We start from the raw sequence: 23338 nt of genomic DNA, 5'->3' as shown, positions 1-23338 counted from the left end.
AACTGTTCTGAAAGGCAAAGCTTGTTAGCAACAATAAAAAGTAGCAGGAAAGGCGCACCTCCTCACCAAGGGCAGGCACCTGTCCTGCACCACCCAGCCAGACGGCTGGGTCACACACACAGCTTTCCACAAACTGTGCAAAGCCCCCCCCACCCCGAGACTTCTATGGAAACTCAGGGAGCTTCTATTCCTGAAGCTGCCCCAGCTCTGACTGGCTGCCTCCACTGAATTCTTGTCTTTGAGAAGCTCTACTCCTTGCAAGCGTTCCTTTTTCTGTTCTCTGTGCACACTCAGTCACACACCCACCATGCCCATGCCACTTTGTGGGTGTGGCAGCTCTACTGAGGGCTCCTGGACACGGCAGTCCGTATGCAGCCATGCAAACCACGACAGCTTAACCGCCCCGCATGCTGCTTGGCCTCCACTCCCTCTCCTCCCTCCTCCCTCTGTTCTCTTGAACCAGAAACCAAGCACGTAAGACAGACTAAAGCCAAATCATTGCCATTTCGCAGGCAGAGCCTTTGGGAGACAGTGTTAAAGAGTGGACTTGCTGGCTACCCCCAGGTGACATGTGCTCTCCACAGCCTGGGACATTATCCCCCACACCCCTGCCCATGTCAGCCTCACAACCACCCAGCCGCACCTTCAGCAGTATTTACTAAGCACCTGCTGTGTGCCTGGTACTACACAACACAGAGAGGACTCCAGACACTCCCCATAACTTGGGTCATTCCTCTGTTGTCTCATCCACTGCCAGTCTGAAGTGAACATCCTTAGACATGCCGTGAGCCCCCCAAGAACCAAGATCACAGGCTACAGCTTGTACGCACCTTTACCAAAACACCCTACCTCTAATAAGGGAACAGGTGCAGGCAGACCACGACACAGGGACACGGGACAGAAATGAGGAAAGGGAAATGGTTATTCACTCTCACTGGGCACATGCGTAGTCAGAAGCGGCTGCTGGTAAACAGATTCAAGCAGGGCTGGTGGCAGTTCGGAACTGGAAGGACAAACCTGGGGAACCCCTGCTCTCCGGCAGACAGTTTCCCTTCATCTGCCCAATGCCGCAGGTACACAGGGCAGGAAGCCTAGACGTCACACCAAAACTCTTAGAAAAGAAGAAGAAGAGAGAGAGGACTTTTCTTCAATCTCAGTGTCCAAGAATGTTAATGCTTCTTTCAAAACTACTCAGAATCCCCACGGGTCAAAGGGAACAGGGATGTTGGGGAGAGGGGAGGAAGGAGAAGTAGCCACGATGGCAAAGAAATGAGACGTACATACTGGAAGAGCTGGCAAGACAGAAGGAGCACCAGCCTTGGCACAGAAGTGCCAGCGCCCTCTCTTTCGAGTGGGGCCCCCAAAAAAACTGAACTCTGCGAGCCTTGGGCTCCTCCTCTGTACAAACTAATTCCTCACGGGCTGTTATGAAAATCAAATCAATCCACATATGCAAAAGCCCCCTTTCCCAATGGTGCAAGGACCCAGATTTTCATGTCCCCACATGGAGAACAGGGCTCTCCAGCACCCCGGTTTGGCCGTGCATCTCATCATGCTAATTATTCTTGAAATGTGCGGGTGTTCCTTGAAAAGCTACATTATTTATAAATAAGTTGCCTGAAAGCAAATCTTGAAGCAGAAGCATTAATCAGCATCGAACGTTTCCACTTCAAACATCAGCAATTTAGAGGAAAAACCCATAAACAGACTAGAGTATAATCCCAGTTACTGAATAATAAATCCATCATTAGCTCTGAGCGATATTTACCACGGAACTTTCCTAATCTCTGGAGGCGCATGTTTGAGGCTAAAGCAGCTCAGGTTTTAGGGCTCATTTGATGATGACATAGGGCCAGAGGGTCTGGTCCCACACCAGCTGTGCAGCCAAGCCTTGCCATCCTTGATGGCAGGGGCCCCTCGCTCCCCAACCACAGTCGTGGAGCTGGTCAGAAGAAATGACGAAGCCTGCAGAGCCCAGGCTGAGGGCAGCCACCACATCCCCGAGTCTAAGAGGCCGCTCAAGGGACCCAGTGCTGGTGGCAGGACAGCGATGACCACTTCCTGACAGTTCTGGCTCCAGAATAAGTAGGGAGAAGGCACTGTCCCTCAAGAACAGCTTGGTTCTCTTTGTCCACCTGATGCACAGCTGGCCATGCCCACAACGATGGACAGTTGGGGGCGGATGGCATGCAGGGACCCCGCTCATCATCCCTCTAGGGAGCTGCCTTTCATTTCACCAGATGTTCCCCTGCCTCCCCAAAAGGCCCAGCGTGGGTCATTCCAGAAGCTAGCAGGCAGAACATTCATCTCCCAAAGGGTGCGCGTATACCCAGGCAGGGCAAAGATTTGGTGTCCCAAATGAGCTCTGGTTACTTAGCAAAGGCAAGCCAATGTTGCCAGGGCTGTAGCACAATGAGAGCCCACCATAGGGACAGGACAACTGGCCAACCTTGACACCCTTTAAAGCTCGGCCAGTGGGTCTCTCTTAGCTTCCTATGGCTACGGTAACAAAGTACCACAAATTCAGTGACTTAAAACAACATGGTTCTCACCAGGTTAAAGCCCAGATGTCAACTGGGCTGGTTCCTTCTGGAAGCTCTAGGGGAGAATCGGTTCTCTTGCCTTTCCCAGCTTCTAGAAGCTGTCTACATTCCTTGGCTTGTGGCCCCTTCTTCCACCTCCAAAGCCCATCACCCCAATCTCTACTTCCACCATCCCATCATCCCATCACCTCTCCTCTGACTCTCCCAGCCTCTCTTACAAGGACCCCATGATTGTGTCAGGCCCCCCCTAGATAACCCAGGATACCTCCCCATTTCCACCCCTATGACTTAGTCCCATCTGCGAAGTCCCTTTTGCCATGTAAAGTAGCAGACAGACAGGGTCCCCAGACTAGGGTGTTAGATGTCTTTGGGGGACCAGCACACCGCCTTCTAATTGGAATCCATCTGCAGCAAAACCAAGATCAGATCAGCAGTGGCTTTTTGTAAGCGAGCAAAGCTCCTGAGGCAGAAACTCAGGCAGGGAGAGTGTGAACTGCGTCTCTCCATTTGCATCACAGTGATAAACTCATTACCCACCTACTTCAACAAATCACACCAAGTGTGGCCACAACAGCCCAACAGCCCTGTTAGGTGAAAACCTCTCACACCTCTCACACCGTAGGCCCAGAATCCTTCTCTTTATCACAACTCTATTTAAGATCCCTGTAAATAAAGTGCCACCCTCGTGAGCACACTCTCTGCCTCCATCAATCTTCTTGGGAAAGAACACAACAAAAATCAATGAGTACAGATCATTACTTGAAGATTTCTAGCCACTGGCGTCCATAAACACACCGAAAACGTCACTTCCCCCTTTATTTTGCAAAGTGAAATTTTCATATCGCACCCCCAAATCCTCAATGCTGGGAAGGCCTCCTGGGAAGAAGGGAAGGAGACGCCGCATGCAAAAGACAAAGACCAGTCAGGGGATGAGAACATGGGGAGGCATCCCAGGCAGAAGGCCCAGCTCGGGTGAGGGCCTGCAGGGAGATTCGAGGAGGACTGGAGTCCTGCAGGGGCTGAGGTCTAGAGGGAGGAGGGTGACAAGAGGTGGGGTGAGGAGGGGAGCCAGGCTCCTGCACGCTGTGACAAAGGGTCGGCACTTGACCCTGAGAGCAGTGGCCAGCTATGCTTCTGGAAAAGATCGCCTGGCTGCAGGGTGGAGAGTGGGTCGGAGGGGGAAGCCTGCAAGCGTTAGGATTGGAGGCTGGTCTGGACATCCCAGAGAAGCAGTGGAGATTGGGGGGAGGAGGAGCCCTGGCTGCCGACGAAGGGAGCAGAGAGAGCAGAGAGAGCGTGCATTGGGGCCAGGAGAGCACCATGAGGGGCCACCCCAGCTCTCCCAAACAGCCGTCTGAGGCCTGCAGAAGGGGGCTGTCTGGGATCCATAAAGAGCCCGTGGGTGTTTGGGTCTAGAATGGGAAGTGAGGGGTGGGTGGCACTCAGGGTGTTGCCACCACCCACAGTGGGGGTGAAGGAGGGGCAGGAACTGAGCGCCCTGCAGAGAAGCAGCCCCCGGCTCAGACTCAGGTGGGAGACGGTCTCACAGGAGTGCCCAGTCACAAGCTTACCTCTGTCTGGATGGACACTCTTGGGATGTTTGCAGCTCTGAGCTCTCACCTCCCAAGGTGGCCCTGAGAACCCCATGCTGAGCCTCAGTTTCCTCACCCATCAAAGGGGACCATCTGTGCCACGAAGGTGTCATGGTGAGGGTTTGCAAGACCAGTGCTCTCTGGAAGTCTGAAGGCACTGTGCACAAACGATGGCTAGCACAGACAGCCGCTGCTCATCACAGAGTTTGTGCGGCCCCCACATTTCCAGCGCCCCCGAGGTCAGGCCAGTTCTGGCCAGTGAGGATGAGCGGAGGGGCCTGTGTCACTCCCAGACCGCGGCAAGTGGGCTGCGGAAGGCTCGTCCACCGCTCCCGCTACCGTGCCACTGGGACCACCTCCGCCTAGGAGATGCAGGGGCTGCTGGGCCCAGAACATGAGGCATGGGGGGGCAGGAAACAGGCCTTCAGTGCAAGGCCCTGAGAGCTCACACACCCGGCCAGGCAGAAATCGGCAAGGCCTCAAACATGCCTGAGGCCTTGGTTAGAGGACCCTCCCGTTCTGAACTGAAATTTCCCCAAACTCAAGGAACTGCATGAGGAAAAAGGAAATCTATAAATTCTTGATCCCATATTAGCTCGACTCTGTCATTTCGGGTGAGTCACAGCATTTACAAATTAGACGGCTGAAAACATTGCAGAGATGCTCCAAAAGAAGCCCCCGTTGGCAGTGAGGTCGCTCAGGGGCTGCCGTACGACGGCGCCACCGAAGATGAAAGCTGGGCCGAGGGAGGACCGAGCCTGGGGTTCGCTCTCCTCAGAGGGAAAGCCCGGGGGAAGAGGGAGGGGCCGCACCCCTGGACCTGCCCTTCCGGTCTGCACACCTGGGTCTGCTCAACAGAAGATCACTCCCGTCTGGGGGGTGAGGACCACTCACAGGTCACTGACTGGAGGAGGAGCCACAGGTGTCACGGGGTCTGACTGGGTGCAGGAGGGAGAGAGACAAAGACCGCAGGGAAACCCTCGACTGGCTCCAGGGTGCCAACCCCTGACTTCAGGGCTGGGGTGGCCAGCAACATCCAAAACACCTTTTATAAAGCACGGAACAAAGACAAGAAACACATATGTGGGTAAGTTCCCAACAAAAGATCTGAGATAGAAAGTACAAGAAATGACAGCAGTCAGCTGGGTATTATGTAGGAAGGGGCAAAAGGGATTCAGTGACGGGATATTTCACACTGCCAGGAGGAAGCAGGGGCAGAGAGCGGGCAGCCCCCGGGAGGCCCTTTCTCCCCTGGCCTCTGGGCCCTGCCCTCCCAGAGCAGCCACGCTCCACCCAACCCTGCCAACTGCGATCACGGCCATACTGCAAACACATTCAGCGATGTGTGAACTCAGCTACGGGAAAATCGCCGGGAGGGGTTGCTCTCCCGCGGAGGAGGGAGCACCTAAACATGACCCTCTCCACACATCCTTAGACATTCCCAAGCCCCCACAGATGGGGAAGGAGACAGGAAATGCCCTGCATCCCAGGCCACCCCCACGTCCCCTCGCTGTGGCAATGCCTCTGCTACCCCTGCTGGCAGGACACTGTCCCCCCTAGGACAAGGCAGTCCTGGGTCTTATGCAAGAACAGGGGCACATGCTTGTGGAAGTAGAGCCAGGAAGATCTGAATAGTGCTCTGCTGTTTGTCAACTGCTTTCTCTTTCTGCATAAACAGATTTCCATTGCAGTCATTTCGCAGACCAGAAAGAGGGGAAACTGAGGCTCAAAGAGGCGGGGGGGTCCCAGGGGGTGCCACAGTCACTGAAAGGATGAGTCAGGGCCCATCTCTGCCTCTGGCCCCACTGTCCTCTCTCTGCTCTCTCAGGGCCCCTATCTCCCCCCACAACTGCTCTCACCCATCTTCACCAGATCCCCCAACTTGCAACCTGTCCAGGCCCCTCTGTTTCCCTTTAGCTCTCTTCAGGGTCCATCTGTCCATCCCCGGATGGCACAGCCCGGTGGGAGAACCCAGGGGCCCCATCCAGGGGCCCTGTGAACATCAACCATTTCCAACCCACTCTCTCCTCTGTGGGGGAGCTGAGCCCTGGAGAGGAACATGGAGAAATCAGGAGCCCAGCTGGTGCCTAATGCCTGGGCATTATGATCTTTCAACGGGAGCTGTCAGTGACTCCTGGGGGATAAGCTGGCCTCCTGCACAGAGCTGGCCGCTCACCATGTCCACACACGCTCTGGGCCTGGGCACTCCACTCCCAGCTCTGCAAGGATGCTTTTCCCGCCAACGGATTTGCGTCCTGGGGTGGGCAGGGGACCCACGACTCCCAGTAGAGCTGGTTTGGAAGGTCACAGGGCAGCAGACAGGAGACTGAGAGCCCAACAGCTTCTACTCAAAACGTCCTCCTCAAAAACTAAAATGTATAAGAGGGCTGGCAGAAAGAGAGCCAGGGAGCAAAGCCGGAGGAGCAAATAAAAGCAAAATGATCAAACATCACATACAGCGGGAGGCTCCCAACACCTCCGACAGACCCGCCCCTGCAGCTATTGGAGATGCCAGGATCACTGCAAACCAAATTCTGTATCTATTTTCAACCAGACTGAAACGCTTCTCTGGAGGAAAAAATTTCCGGCGGGCCAAAACCCTTCATTCCTCTACAAGGAATCAAATCAGCAGGGAACAAGACAAAATCAGGACCTCGAAACCTCATCTGCGCGCACGCTGTTTCTCATTCAGTTTTGGGAATCGCCGTCCTGCCTTGTCCCATCACCCGGTTAGCGGAGACGGGCTCCGCAGCGATGACGAATGGTTAAAGAACATGAACTAGCTCAGCCTCACACTAAGCGCAACAGAAATTAACTAGCCTCTTCTTCTCTTGGATAAGCAGGGATCCCTCACCAGGAACAAGCATGTATGGTGAGACCAGCTGAGTCTTGCTGTGCAGGCTGCCCCCTGGGCGGACTCCACACCTATCCTGAGCCAGACAGACTTCAGAGGCTGAGGAGAAGCCCCCCCCCCTCGCCCCCGTCTCCTCCATGTCTACTCCCATCCTCCAGCCGGACCTCCACCCGACGAGGATCTGCACTGCAACCTTGAACTTCGGCCCCCACTGGCCACTGCCCCCACTGCTGACCCCTCTGGCACTAACCCCCTGGGTGGCCTCTGCCTGTGCCCAGAGGGGCTGATGCTCCAGCCCTCAGCTGTGCTGGCCCTAGAATCCCCCAGGGATAATTTAAAAGCCACTTCCTCGGACCCTGCGCTGCTGGTCCAATTCCCCATTCCCATGCTGACTATGAAGGTTAGACTTTACCCTCCTCAGGCTACAGCAGGCAGGTAGAGGAAGGCGTGGCTCCGAGCACAGCAGGGCCACGAGGCAACGGCAGGGGGTCCTGAGGGTTCATGTCCCTGTGCAGGACTCTTGCTCTGCTAAAGGACACCTGTGATTTAAGGAAGTATCAACCAAATAAAAATTCAAAGAAATACGGTATAGGAGAACTGCGTCTCCCACTTCCAGTTCAGCCTATGAGGGACAAACGGAAAATCCCTGCTTTTGTCTTTTATAAGAAAAATAATGGCTATTTCAAGTGTGCCAGGACCTGTGGGGGACCCAGGGCACTGCCATCCAGTCAGTGCTTACCATGCCCTGGGAAGACCGAGCAGTCCTGCCATCACTTTATGAGCATACAGCTGGCCAGTTGTACAGAGTGGATTCTGCCCAGACCTTCAGCTCCTATCCCGTTCAGAAGCCTGCCTCCCCTGCCAACTGCTCTTCTTCTACGGACGCCCTGCAGAACCAACCACAGCAGGATCCAGGCAGCAGGGCAGGCAAAAGCTGAGCCCATGAGGCCCGTGAGTCCCCTCTGCCATACTCATCTTTGACTACCAGTGCCTGGTGCATGGTGGGCACCAGCCAATACTTGGGAAAGAGGAGGCAGAGAAAGGCAAGACAGAAAGAAGGCAAGCAAACAGGCTGGCTGGCTTTGAAGCAGAGCAATGCCATAGGGCAGAGGCTTCTGGAAGGGGCAAGGACTGGGGGTACTGCCTCCAGAACAACCATCTCCACTCTCTTCCTTGGCAACAAAACTTGGATTTTAAGCCGAACTGCACAGCCTCCCATTTAGCTAATTGGGGCCATGTAACTAGTGCCTGGCCAAAAAGATAAAGAAACACAACAGGGACTCCTAGGAAAGATCCTTAAAAGGCAGTTTACTCAGCTTGGAGGAGGGCCCCTTTTGCTCACCCTTCCTCCTTCTACTGCTTTGAACGTAAACCTGATGGCTAGAGCTCCTGCAACCACCTTGGACCATAAGATACTTTACAGTAAAAGCCATATGTGAAGACAGTAGAGCAAAAAGGCATAAGAGTCCATCATGCCCCCTCCCATGAAGCTGCCCACCTATGGGCTTTTTTTAGGTGAGAGAAATGTTAACTTCTTTCTTGTTAAAGATACTATTACGTTGCCTTTTCTGCTTTATGCAGGCAAACTTAGTCCTAACTGTACAGGATAAAGCTGCTATTTCATAGAGCAGGTCTGGCAGGTCAGTGCACTTTGCTTAAACATTGTTTTTCCTTTTTCTAGCCTCACTCTCTGACAGTAAAGCTCTGCTCCGACAGCCCTGGGCAGCCAAGCGGCCAGGTACAGCATGGACAGTCCTTCTAGAACTATGAAGATCTACGGCTCTGGGGGTGCCTCTGAGGATAAAGCACTGAGGTTGACAAGTGATGGCCCTGAGCACCCAGCAGTCCCAGCAATAAAAAGGCCCACAGCCAAGACAGAGCCCGCACAGGCGCCCGAGAAACCACACCCACCTGGGCGCCGGGGAGTTCACCAGTCAGGCTTCACTCTGCCTCCGACGGTTTCCCTGCTTTGTTATCTCGCAAAGATTAGCACTTTAGCTGCCAGCCCTCGTGAACCAGGTCTGCACAGCAGGCAGGCACCTGTTTTGCACAATCAGAGCCAATTACTGATGCCCTGGTCCTCCCCTGTGGAAAAGTGTGCACAGCCGCGAGGGGCACCTGCCACCCCCACATCCATTCCCACATTCAGAATCACAAAGGGCAAGCTCCGTCCGGTCTCCCCCCACCCCTGCTCAAAACCCTGCAATGGTCCCACTGCCCTAGGGCACAGTCCAAGCTCCTTAGCTCTGTTCCCGAGGCTGCAGGGGTCTGGCCAGCTGCCTGGTCCACTCACCTCTGCCCCAGTCTCTTCCATCCAGAACTGTCTTTCCCCGAATTTGTGGACCAATAGTCAACAGCCCTGCACTCTGCGCCTTGTCCCTGCACATGGGCAACTCTCTCTTCCTGGAAGCCATGCCCATCTCTCCTTCTCCTGGACCCATCGTCTCCTGCCAGCCTCAGCGAATAATCATATCATCCTGGAAACTTCCCCAGTGCCCTTTGCTCAAGCCCACCATGGGCCACCCTTCCTTGGGCTCCAGCATCATACCCCAGACTGTGGGCTCCTTGGGGGCAGGAACAGTATCTGTTCTTATGCCCCCTTCCACACAGAGCTGAACTGGCACATGGCACAGAGGACAGGGTGCACTGGAGAACGCGGCTCCAGGGGCTGACCACGCAGCCTGTCCGGCCCCACCACCGGCCCTGACTTCAGACCAGGAAGCTGTGCGCTCGCAGACTTGGCTTCCAACTAACAGTAAGATCCTAAGAGCTGGGGTTGCGTTCCGGGCTTGCACTCGCTTTAGCGATTGTCAACCAGCAGCCGGGGCCCTCCGCTGGCACTCCGCACGGCTCTTTCAGGGGGCAGGGTAATTGTTGGAAGGGCCTTCATTTTCATTGCCTTTGCAGGAGGGGAGAGACCTCGCTTTAACCTGCCCAGTACGGAGATTCAAAATTCGGAGGCTGGCCACGGAGGCTGTGGTCCCTTCTGCTGGCAAGACAGGACCAACGCCCTTCAGGGGGCCCTCCATTTCTGCCCCCAGAAAGCCTTGGTCATCCTGCCAAAGGCACCTGCAAGAAGCCGAGGCATGTCTTTTACTGTCCTGAGCAATAACGAGCATTTGGAAAAACTCTGGGGTCCCATGATGGCCGCAATGGTGGGTGAAGCGCAAAGAACACACCCTGGCCCGAAGACCCCCAACATGGGGCGTGGGCACGCTTCCATCATGACTGCGTGGTCCCACCGGTCTCACCTCACAGGTCCGCTCTCTGCCACCAAAGGGGCTTCCCGCTCTTACAACGGCCGGAGGCAGGAAGGCAGGGTTTCCCCACGCCCTTCCCTGCAAGAAGTGCAGCCTCCTGCCCAAATGCCATCACTGCTCATCCCCAGGCCCTGTGAGGCTCACGGGGCTCCACACGCTGGATGACACCCCCGTGCCATGGCCCAGCCCAGCCTGGGGCCGCGAAGTTCCTGAGGGGCAGCAGAAACCCGTTCAGCTTATGTTTATGGGATCTCGGGGGAATGGTTTATTCACGTGCAGAGTAAAATCCTCTGTGCCAGGAAGTGCCACAAACAAGCATTGGCCAGAGTCACCGTGAGCCAAGCCCAAAGCTCTCAGAGAAGAGGCCCCCGGGGCATGGAGACGCGGGAGGTACCCACAGGTCCTGCCTGGAGAGCCCGCTGAGGGGCTCGCTTCTCCCTGACCGCCCCTGCCCCACTGCTCTGTAGGATGGAGGAGGGAAGGGGGCATTCAGGAACCACCCCAGGACTGACTCCTGGAAGTCAACAAGGACAAGGACAAAGGCCCACTGGGTGGCCGCAAAGGCCCCTTGGGACACTCCCCCCTTGGTCAGCAGCCCCCAGCACACTGGTCAAGGGAGCAGCTCCCTCTCATGACTGCCCCGTGACCAGCAAGCACCCACATCCCGTGCATGAGCAGGGGAGAGACCCTCTGAGCTCCTCTGGGACGTCCTCTGGGGAGGGCCATCCTCAGATTTCCATCCCCCTACCATGGGTCAGCTATTTCCCATGCGCACGACCCCCGGGGTGCAAGAGCCAGTAAGCCCGTGCTGTGCTCTGTGCAGGCTACCACCAGGCCCACGTGGGAGCTCCAGGGTTTGGAGACAGTCGGGGTGAACCTGATGACCCCTCTGCCAGCACCACCTCTGAAGCCTGGCCTCACACACTGCCTCAGAGTTTGAAGGGTCTGCCTCACCCTTTTACCCCTCCTGCTCTCCCCACCTTGGTTGCTCCCCTGCCTTCCCACAGATGCCTCCCCAGAGGCAGAGACACTGACTGGCCAAGAGCCACGGTGACAGTATAGCCTTTGCTTCCTGGAACCTGACAGCACCAAATTGGAGGAGTTCGGCTGGATTCGGCGGATGCTGTGTTTAAAGGGGCTTCAGCAGCAGCCTTGCCCAAAGCCAGAGGATTGGGGTGGGAGTCACCTGTCCCCCTGCTGCAGAAGCTGTCCTGGGCACCCTCTCCATCCGGGCTGAGGCTCACCCACCGGGACCTTTCTTTCCTCGAACATCTGTGCATTCTAATGTAACTTCCCAAAATATTACTCTGCAATTATTTCCAGAGACTTAAATGGGATCCCCAAATACACACAATTAAGACTAAAATTGTAATTTTAAATTAACTGCTATTTGAATAAACATAAAGCTTTCCCATCTCCAAGCCAAATGCAGACAACAACATCCCAATTCACCCTTAGACGCCACCCAACTCCTGGAAACAACCCCTCTGGAACCCTCATAGAGTCAAGCAGCTCCTGAACCAGGTGAAGCCCCCTCCACAAATTCTAGAAACAGTCATTCTTTCAGCTTTGTAAAATGACAGCGTGTCTCTAGCCCCCTGCTAAAGGAGCAGCGCCGCCCTGCTCAAAGTGTGGCAATGGCCTGAACCCAAGGCTGTAACACCAGGTCTCGGCAGGCAGGGGACAAGGACACAAGACCACTCCTTGTTGATCCGGCATTACTGGGTGGATGCAGGAGACTCCCTCTGATTCACAGTGCCCTTTAGCTCTCTGTCCTCACTGTAACCTCCCATTTGGGGCCCCCCCTCAAAAGTCCAGGAGTTCCAAAGTGACCGACTTGGGGCTGTCTGTCCTGGGAGGCCACCAGCTGTGGGAGAACAGGAAGAGGCAGGAGCATGGCCACATCCACCATTGACAGAGGCCCCCTCACCACATCCCCAAGCCAGTCTCCCCAATGTTCTGGCCTAAGGAGACCAGGAGAAAGGTGGTTGGGGGGGGGGGAGCTTTTATTGGAGGGCTATGCCTCATCAGGAGGGGCAGGTGGCTCTGTCTACCTCTGGAGGAGAGCTTCTAGACCCCTGGGATGACGGCCCTGCATCCCCAGTATCTGGGGGGCTGGCTCATAGGTCTTACGAAAATCCACAGGCAGGAGGCCATGGCCAAAGTTGTCCCGGCCAAGGGAGGAAGAGCTGCTGCCCCGGGGAGAACAGCCTGCTGCCCATGAGTGTGGGACACGGCCAGCCCAGGAAGGCCGCCCAAGAAGCCGGGGGTGGGGGGCATGAATGCAAGGGGCAAGTGGAGCGGTCACAAGCTCCCAGCAGGAGCAGCTCGAAGAAATGACACAAGTGCCCCTCAAGAGGACAGCTCAGAGCTCACCATCTCCTGGGCCCCAAACATGCCCAACAGCCCCTGTTAGGTCAGACTGGCCACATACTCCATCCCTCCGGGCCCAACCCTGACTAGCAGTGACAGAGGCAAGAGCAGAGAGCAGAGGACACACACACACACACACATAGTCCTCCTTCTGCTGCCGGCTTCTGAGACAGGTCAGGCTCCAGCCCCATGGAGGAAGCTCTAGGAGATTCTATGAGTCCTCATTTTATGATTGAAATGAGATTCCTGGAACTGAAAGTGAACAGACGAACATTTTATTGCCTTAGAACAACAGAAAGCTCTAGGACTGCCCTGCATGTTCAATGGGGCAGGTTCGGAGAGACAGTGGTGGTGAAAATAAAACTATGTCTCACTCGTGTCTTACACAACGCAGGGTATAGTGGCATCAGGCTCTGATGTCGCAGGTGGACACCAGGATGACCACACAATGGGTAGGAGACTTGACATACTCTTCTCCAATAAAACTCCCCCAGTGTCCTCCAGCTGCAAAACTCCACAACGGCTGTATGCCTGTGCACTTTGTTTGAAGTGTTTGGCCCAAACCCCATTTAGAACCGCAGAAAATGTTGCCTCCTCCGTCCCTATGTGGGGAGGGATGCCCAGGTCTGCCACGGGCACAGACACTGCCCGCCCAGCGCCACGGCGTGGTGGTTGGCCCTACCGGCTTGGCAACAGTCTGGGGCAACCTCACAAGCTTCTAAGGGCAGAAAACAGTCCGTAAACTTGGCCTTCTTTTGGAAACATCCCCGACAGAGGCAGAGGCCACAATGCATCACTGCCAATCCATTAACACCCTGTATCCCAGGGGACTGAGGCCTCAGAGGGGTGGAGGGACAGAGCCTTTGGGCCTCTGTACTGTTAAAAAGAAAACCACAGGCCCAAAATGGCATCACTTAGGCCAAGCCACCAAACAGGGGCTTAATATCTAACCTAATTGCAGTTTCCACCTCCCCCAGGAATGCGAGTCTGACCCAGTCCATGAGGAATGTTCTGATCAGCATCAGTGAGGTCATCTGTCACTGGGCCCTTTCCATCCCCCAGAAGAAAATAAGGTCATCTGCATGATAAGGCCCCCCTACTCTTTCACTTCCGGGAAGGTGACCAGGCTGGAGATAATCCCTTCTTTTCTTTTGCTAATAACTTCCTTGCCCCGCCCTCCTTCCTTATAAAAACCTTGAATTTTGTACCACTCCTCAGAGCTTCCCTCTACTTGCTGAACGGGACTCTTGCTGCCAGATTCAAGAATCATTTCATGAAGACAATCAGGTTTTCTAATGTACTCAGCGGGATTTTCGTTCTTTAATGGTACCAACTTGGCCACTTCCACCCTTCTCCTAACTTCCTTGTATACAGAAGTCAGTGGCCAGTATTATCCTTTCAGTAAACTAACTTTACTGCGAAAGCCTCAACTGGGGGCAGGAGCAACCTGATCTTTAGTGAGTGGGTGGCAGAGTGACACTTCCTCTACAAGAACTGTGGTCTTCAGGAATACATATTTTCCCCCCTTCCCCGATGGAATTAGGAAAACAATATTTCTTACATCCGTCATGAGGAGCAGAACAGATGGCGATGGTTTAAAAATCTGTTCATGAGAACTGATGCTGGCGGCCAGATCATCAGCGAGATGCGGAGCACGGGGGCAATTCTGTTTCTCTTGATGTGCAGAAGGCCCGCGATTGCGATCCCAAAAACAAAGTATTGGGAATGTCGGGGAAAGGGTGGGGTGCAAGATTCACCCATAGCAAGAGGGCAAAACAGCCGGCCATTTAGAAGTGACCAGAGAAAAGCCATGTGCTTCTGTGCTGGCTGGCCCAATCCTGCTGCCCAGGGAGCCCTGCTCCCAGCGCCACCACGAGCACTGTTGGGAAGACAGACCATCAGCACTGGGAGAGGCAAACAACGTCCTAACACTGGGCTTCGTCCTCTGTCCGGTGAGGACATCTGGACACCTCCTCTATGCAGTCGCATGCGTTTGTGCTTCAAATCTACCAAAACCGCAGTGCACAAGAGGAAATGTACAAATTAACAGCCACCCATGACCAGGTGGCTTGGTGTCACGATTAATCACTTCTATTCATTCAGAATGTGCCAGGCACTCCTCTAGGTATGGGGATGAGGGGGAACAGACGAAGTTCTGGGTTTTATGTTCTAACGAGGAAGACAGGCCAAAAATGAGTGAACTATCAAATAAAGTATGTAATTCCAGGTGGTGACAAGAGTCATAAGGAAAATGGAAGCTGGGAAAGGGCTGGGTTTCAGCTCCAACATGTAAAGAGCTTGGAAGTTGTCACCCGCATCCTTACAGTAAGAGAGAGCTGGACAAACTGAACACCAGTGACTTTTCCTGGACCCATCAGTGAAGAGAGTTTGCAGGCTGCCCCCTGAAATCTGAAGGACCTTAAGAAACATCTCTTGGCTCTGACAGAGGGAGGAGGACGTAAACATGGTGAAACACACCCAGAACCTTCTCGATAACAAAGGTCTGCTGTCTAGGGAGAAGACTTAGCCAGAACCTGGTCTCAGAGCCACCATGGAAGGGCGGCCGCTCCTGGCAACCCTCTGGCCTCCCTGACTCACCTGAGGGGGGCTGGAAGAGCAAAGTGAGAAGAAACTCTGGGGGAGGTCAGAGCCCAGAAGAGCAGGCCCACCTAAAGATGGAGACTTTTTTTTTTTTAATTTATTTATTTGACAGAGAGAGAGACAGCCAGCAAGAGAGGGAACACAGGCAGAGGGAGTGGGAGAGGAAGATGCAGGATCCCAGCGGAGGAGCCTGATGTGGGGCTCAATCCCAGGATCTGGGATCACGACCTGAGCCGAAGGCAGATGCTTAATGACTGAGCCACCCAGGCGCCCCATGGAGACTTCATCCTAGGATTACAGAATGCTTTCCCTCCCCTACACCTCTCCACCACACGACAAGGCTCCAGTAAGACACCAAGTGGGTGACGGCTCAAAGAGCTGTGGATTTTCTTCCCAGGAGTGTCAAGGGAAGGCCAAAGTCGAGGGAGGGGAGAAAAAACCAAGGAGGATTTTGATGCTTCCAGCATCTACAGCTATAGGAGACATGATATTACAGCCCAACCCCTAATGGGATTTACATAAACCCTCACATGAAAGGCTTATGACCTCACTTCTTGTTTTCCAACAGAATATGTCTGGCTTTCAACAAAATATAAGGCATGTTGAAGACAAAATAAATAATAAATTAGTAAATAAAGATATAAACATAGATGTCTATATCTATATTTTTTAAGCCCACATTTAAAACAGATACAGCAAGCACTGTAACCAGATTCAGATATAACACAGATTTTGGAATTATAACACTGGGAAATTAAAATAACTATGATTAATATGTTAAGGGTTCTAATGGGAAAAAACAGACAACAGGGAAGAACATATTGTAATGTAAACAGAGGGATGGAAAGTCTAAGAAGCAAAAAGAGATGCTGGATTATTATTATTATTATTTTTTTTTTTTTTTGCCAAGGGGGAGAGAGAGAAGAAGAGGGAGAGGGAGAGAGAGCTGGATGCTTAACCAACTGAGCCACCCAGGCCACCCCAATGCTAGAAATTTTTTTTTTAAAAAGAACCCATAGTGGCACCTGGGTGGCTCAGTCAGTTCAGCGTCCAACTCTTGATTTCAGCTCAGGTCATGATCTCAGTGTCCTGAGATGGTGTCTTGCATCAGGCTCCACACTCGGCTGGGAGTCTACTTGGCCCTCTCCCTCTACTCCTCCCTGTACTCTCTCTCTCTCTCTCTCTGGAATAAATAAATAAAATCTTTTTAAAAAGAACCTGTAATAGAAATGAGGAATGCCCTTGAAAATGAATACTCATCAGTAGATTCAAGACGGCTGAGGAGCAAATCAGTGAGCTTAAAGACAGGTCACTAGAAACTTTCCCAACTGAAATGCAAAGAGGAAAAAAGAATGGGGGCTGGGGGTAGCATCCAAGAACTGTGGGACAATATCGAGATATAACATACGTGTAACTAGCATATCAAAAGGAGTCAAAAGAAATAATGGAGAAGGAAAACTATTTGCAGTAATAATGGCCAAAAGTTTTCCAAAATTAATAACAGCAAACTACAGATCCCGGAGGCTCAAAAAACACCAAACAGAATAAATACTGAGAAAAAAAAAGAACAAAAACCAAAACAAAACCAAAAAATACCTACGCAAACTGCGAAAAACCAAAGAGAAAGAGAAAATCATGAAAGAAGCCAGAAGGAAGTGGGGAAACATTTTATCTAGAGAGGAACAAAGAAAAGAGTAACAGCAGACTTCTCATGAAACCACATCAGAGTAGAGAAAAACACCAGACCCAACTATATGCTGTATACAAGAAACCCATTTTAAATATAACCACTCTGCTAGGTTAAAAGTAAAGAAATGGAGAAAGATATACCATGCTAATGCCAATCAAAAGAAAATTAGGAGTACCGATATTAATTTCAGACACAGCAGACTTTAGAACAAGGGAAATCATCATGGATAGAGGGGGGCAATTACATAATGATACATAATTCTATTCAATTCTTCAGGGATATATTACAATTCTAAAATAAAATAAGATAATAACAGAGAGGGAGGCAAACCATAAGAGACTCAAGTTTAGAAAACAAACTGAGGGTTGATGGAGGGAAGGTAGGTGGGGGGATGGGCTAAATGGGTGATGAGTATTAGGGAGGGCATTTATTGTGATGAGCACGGTGTTACACATAAGTGATGAATCACTAAATTCTACTCTTAAAACCAATACTACCCTATATGTTAACTAATCTGAATTTAAATTTTAAAAAGGAGATATTGCAATCCTGAACAGCTATGCACCTAACAACAGAGTATTAAAATATATGAGGCAAAAACTGATAGAATTGAAAAGAGAGACAAATCCACTATTATAATTGGAGACTTCACCATCCTCTGTCAGTAACTGATATAACGAGCAGGCAGAAAATCAACAAGGATAGTTCACTTGAACAGCACTATCAATCAACTGCATCTAATTGACATTTACAGAATATTCTAACAACAGCAAAATACACATTCTTCTCAAGCTTGCATGGAACATTCACCCAAGTGTCTTAGTCCATTGGGCTGCTATAACAGAATACCATAGACTAGAAGGCTTAAAAACAACAGTCTTTTATTTCTCCCAGTTCTAGGAGCTAAAAGTGCAAGATCAGAGAGCCAGCATGGTCAGGGGCAGGTCACCTTCTGGGGCTCAAACTTCTCAGTGTATCCTCATATGGCAGAGCTCCGTGAGGCCTCTTTTATAAGGGTACTAATATCATCTTGAAGGCCCTGTCTAATCACCTCCCAAAGGTCTCATTTCCCAGTACCATCACTTTGGGAGGTAGGACTTCAACAAAGGAATCTGCAGGGGGCTGGGGGGTGGGGTGGATACAAACATTATGATCACAGCACTGAAACAGACCACATTCGGGGCCATAAAACACACCTAAATAAGTTTTTTTAAAAAATAGAAATCATAGAAAGTATTTTCTTAGACTAGAATAGAATTAAACCAAAAATCAATTAACAGGAGATAGATGAAATTGCAAATACCCCAAATTTAACAACACAATTCTAAATAACACATGGGTCAATGAGGAAATATCAACAAAATTTAAAAATTTTTTTGAACTAGGGGCACCTGGGTGGCTCAGTCGTTAAGTGTCTGCCTTTGGCTCAGGTCATGATCCCAGGGTCCTGGGATTGAGTTCCGCATCAGACTCCCTGCTCAGTGAGGAGTCTGCTTCTCCCTCCCCCACTCTCCCTGCTTGGGTTCCCTCTCTTGCTGTGTCTCTCTCTGTCAAATAAATAAAATCTTAAAAAAAAAGAATGTTTTTTTGAACTAAATGAAAATATCATTGGTCAAAATTTGTAGAATGTAGCAAAAGCAGTGTTTAGAGAAAAATGCATTGCATTAAATGTATATGTTAGAAAAGACCTAAAATCAATAAGCTAAGCTTCTACCTTAGGAAACAAGATGAAGAACAATTTTAAGCTTAAATTAAGCACAAGAAATATAGTAAAAGAGCATAAGTCAATGAAATTGAAAATAGGAAAATGAAGGAAAAAAATCAACACACCAAAAATCTAGGTTTTTTTGACCAAGCTAACCAAGAAAAAGGAGAGAAGACACAAATTACTAATACCAGAAATGAAAGAAATCCTGATCCCACGGATATTAAAGGGACATAATGAAAGAATACTACAAAGAACTCTATGCCCCCAAATTTGATAATTTGGATAAAATGTACCAATTTCTTAAAAGATATACACTACCAAACTCAAACAAGGAGAAAGACAAACTGAACAGTTATCTGTATTAAAGAAATTAAATCAATAATTAATAATCTTCCCCCAAAAATCACCAGGCCCAGATGACTTCTCTAATGAATTCTATCAAATGTTTAAGGAAGGTAGGATACTAATTCTCTATAATCTATTTCAGAAATTAGAAAAGGAAGGAATGGGGTGCCTGGGTGGCTCAGTCGGTTAAGTGCCCAACTCTGTTTTGGCTCAGGTCACGATCTCAGTGTTGTGAGATCAAGCCCCGCACCAGGCTCTTTGGTCTGCAGGGAGTCTGCTTAAGATTCTCTCCCTGTGCCCCCCACCCCCCCGTTCGCATGCACATGTGTGTTTGCTCACTCTCTCTCTCTCAAAAAAAAAAAAAAAAAGGAAAAATAAAAGAAGGAATACTTCCTAACTTATTTTATGAAGGCAGTATGACCCTACTATCAAAACCAGATAATTACAAGAAAACTACAGACCAGTATCTCTCATGAACACCTTTAAGAATCCTCAACACAATATTAGCAAATAGAATCCAACAATCTATGAGAAGAATTATATACCACAACCAAATGACATGTCTTCCAAGGATGTAATGTTGGTTCAACATAAGAAAAGCAATTAATGTAGGCCATCACACACAGACTAAAGAAGAAAACATACACGATCTTATGAATTGATGCAGAGAAAGCATTTGACAAAATCCAACACCAATTCTTGATTTAAAAAAAAAGACACAAAATTAATAATAGAGGAGAATATCCTTAGCTTGACAAAGGGAAATGCAAATCAAAACCACCATAAGATACCACTTCATTCCCATACGGTTGGCCATAACGAACGAACGAACGAACGAAAGAAAGAAAGAAAGAAAGAAAGAAGAAAGAAAGAAAAAAGAAAGAAAGAAAGAAAGAAAGAAAGAAAGAAAGAAAGAAGAAAGAAAGAAAGAAAGAAAGAAAGAAAGAAAGAAAGAAAGAAAGAAAAAGAAAGAAAAGAACAAATGTTGGTAAGCATGAGAGAAACTGGAACCCCCAACCACTGTTGGTGAGAATGTAAAATACTACAGTAGCTGTGGAAAACACTTTGGTGGTTCCTCAGAAATTACCATATGATCCAGCAATTCCAGTCCTAGGTATATACACAGAAGGACGGAAACACGTATTCAAACAAATAACCTGCATTCAAAACAGCATTCTTCACAATAGCCAAAAGGTTGGAACAACCCAAATGTCCATCGACAGATGAATGGATAAACACAACGTGGTACAGAAATGTACGATGGAACAGTACTCAGTCGTAAAAAGGAATGAAGTTCTGAGACCCACTACAACTTGGGTGAACTTCATAAACATTATGCCAAATCAAAGGCCATGTGGGCTGCTGTAACAAAATACCCAGACTACGTGACTTATAAACAACATTTATTTTGCACAGTTCTACAGGCCGTGACACAAAAGATCACATACTATATGATTTCTAATTTTGTAGGAAACATCCATTATAGGTAAATCCACAGGGACGGAAAGCTGAATGATGACTGTCGGGGGGATGGGTGATGGGGAATGGGGAGAGATGGCTTAATGAGCCTGAGCGTGTCCTTCTGGGATGATGAAATTGACCTGGAACGAGGTAGAACTATAATGGATACGCAACACGGGGAAGGCGTTAAATGTTACTAAATTATCCACTTTAAGATGCTTAATGATTAATTTCTCATGTTATGGGAATTTTACCTCAATTTTTAAAAAATGCGGATAACATCATATTTAAATGGTGAGAAACTGGAGACTCTCCCCCTAAGATTGAGGCCACGGCACAGAGAGAGAGAAACAATATCCAAATGCTGGGGGGGGGGGCACTCAGGATGATGACAGAGCATCACGTGTTGGATTTGTCAACACTGGGTGTTGGCGACCCGGACAAGAATTCTCGGTGGGATGACAGGGTGGAAAGCCAACCAGAGTAAACTGAAGAGTGACAGGGCCGATTACTGATTTTTAGGAAACAGGGTTACAACCTTTCTGCATCTTCTCTTGAAATTGCTCAAAAACAAAAGGAGAACAGGAAACGGAAATAAACATTATGCCTGCTTATTAGAAACCAAATTTTCTCAGATCTAGAGGATGTTTGTTACTATCTCCTGATCTAGTCTATCCTGACTAATACACATTTTTAAGGATTTAACCCAAAATTACGAAATAACTATATTGATTAAATAGAGCAGTCCTACAGAATGAAAACTAAGAGTTAAAATCATCTTCACCACAACAGGAAGTCCAGACATAACAGCACATACATGATCTTTACAAATAGGGAGATAAGTCCCAGAAGAAACAGCTAAAAGCTGGAAGTGGTGGTCTACGGGGAGCAGGATAGGGCAGGAGTTGCACGGGGACAGTAGGGCGGAAGCCAAGAATCTGTCATTTTCTTCATAAATCTTACAGAACTCTTAACTTCTCAAAATATGTATATGTATTATATTGATAAAATAAAAATAGTATTTGAAAAAGTGAACAAAGGGCTGTGAAGGGGTCTGAAGGCAGATGGTGTATGTCATGTCTCAGCCAGAAAGGACCTGGCCAAGAATGCTGTGTAAGCACGCCTGTGCATAGGGCTGCGTCCTAGCTGCCTCAGTTTCCCCAGCACCCAGGACAGGGCCTGGCACAACGACAGAGGCATCCTGCTAGGAAAAGGGCTCGTGTGGGATGATCACATGGCTGCTGACGATGCCCCACCCCTGGGCAGGAGAGGCTGGGCTGCTCCACTGACCAGACCCCACAGGCAGTGGGAAGATGGGCCCTACCCTAGAAGGAGACTTGCTATGGGTTGAATTAAGGCCCCCAAGATAACATTCAAATCCTAACCCTCAGTACCTGTGCTTGTGACTCTATTTGCAAACAAGGTCTCTGCAGATGATCACATGAAGGTGAGGTCATTGGAGTGGGCCCTAATCCAATATGACTGGTGCCCTTATAAAAAGTGGAAATTTGGATTCAGAGACAGAGACAGAGATAGGCCTCCACAAGCAGGCCATGTGGAGGTTAGAATTACGGTGCCACAAGCCGAGGAACACCAGAGACTGTCGGCAAACCACTACCAGCTAAAGAGAGGCCGGGAACCAAACCCCCTCACAGTCACCAGAAGGAGCCATTCCGCCAACACCTCGGTCTTGGACTTCCAGCCTCCGGAACTGTGAGAGAATAAGCCTCTGTTGTTTAAGACCCCCAGTCTGTGGTACTTGGTCACGGCAGCCCTGGGAAGCTAATATAGGCCTGGGGACACTCACTTCCTAGCAGGTGACACACCCTCAGACGCAGCCTTGTCTGATGCCTCGGTCACAGCCTGGGTGCCCTGCACAATTCACTTGGCAGGGGAAGAGGGGGACTTTCCATAGTGGTACCCAAACCTCAGGCTGCCTTGCCCTACCTGCTGACCCTGGGGAGGGCCCTGCCTGTAAGAGCAGCGCCTCAGGCCGGCCACCTGGGTCTGGAGTGCAGAACAATTCAGGAATTGTTATTGCTAGGTCAGCTGGGGAGACCCTGCCCACATCCTGGGGCTCTGACGGCTGCACTCCCAGGGAGAAGCACTCCCCTGGATGCCCCTGGCCCCTCCAACAGGAAGGGAGGGCTGCCTAAGGAGGCAGCACAGTGCCACTCAGAACACCAGGGCAGCAGAAAGGGACCTGGCGGGTCTGACGGGGAGATGGACAGGGTCATAGGAAACCCAGTCTACTGTGCGGCCATCTGTCCTCTAGGGATGTCCCGCAGTCCTTCACGTCTTTTTTCACAAAATGAAGGTAAATTTATGGGGCGGCTGGGTGGCTCAGTTGGTTAAGCGTCTGCCTGTGGCTCAGGTCATGATCCCAGGGTCCTGGGATTGAAGGTCCTGGGATCGAGCCCCGCATCAGGCTCCCTGCTCAGCGGGGAGTCTGCTTCTCCCTCTCCCTCTGTTGCTCCCCCTGCTTCTGCTCTCTTGCTGGCGCTCTCCCTCTCAAATAAATAAATAAAACTTTTAAAAAGGATTTTTTTTTTTTAAAAATGAAGGTAAATTTGAAAGCATAGTTAAACAATGAAAAGTTTTAGTGTAGCTGCATTTAAGCTTTTGTTAGAGAGGTGGGGGCAATGGGACGCATCGCTGTTCTCCCAGCTCCCATTTAGCACAAGAGCCCAGGTGTCTATGCCAATGGCACGTGGGGCACAGCATAGAGATGACAACCACAGGTCCTACTCACTCAGAGTCGCCAGGCCCCAGAGGACTCTCAGCCATCCGCAGGATGGTCCTGGCCTCAAAGGCTGGTGTGCCCACACGGGATTCAGCAATGCTTAAATCTTCCGGAGACTGAAACGAAAGAGAGTACAAACAGGGTGTCAGTGGACTGCAGGCAAGTCGC

General features: G+C 50.4%; 1 protein-coding gene across 2 annotated transcripts in view; it reads right to left on the bottom strand.

The window, feature by feature from the left end:
* Positions 1–23338, bottom strand: part of APBA2 (amyloid beta precursor protein binding family A member 2) — a 236520-nt gene that overhangs the window by 168476 nt on the left and 44706 nt on the right. For both annotated transcript variants that reach the window (XM_040642672.1, XM_040642673.1), the window contains exon 2: positions 23180–23286. The gene's annotated coding sequence lies outside the window, so the exon portion shown is untranslated. The remainder of the gene's footprint in view (positions 1–23179; positions 23287–23338) is intronic.

Source organism: Ursus maritimus, unplaced genomic scaffold (assembly GCF_017311325.1).
Source record: "Ursus maritimus isolate PB19 unplaced genomic scaffold, ASM1731132v1 scaffold_27, whole genome shotgun sequence".
Classification (NCBI taxonomy): Eukaryota; Metazoa; Chordata; class Mammalia; order Carnivora; family Ursidae; genus Ursus; species Ursus maritimus.
Note: the sequence above shows the minus strand (reverse complement) of the source record. Positions and strands in the feature narration are given on the sequence as shown.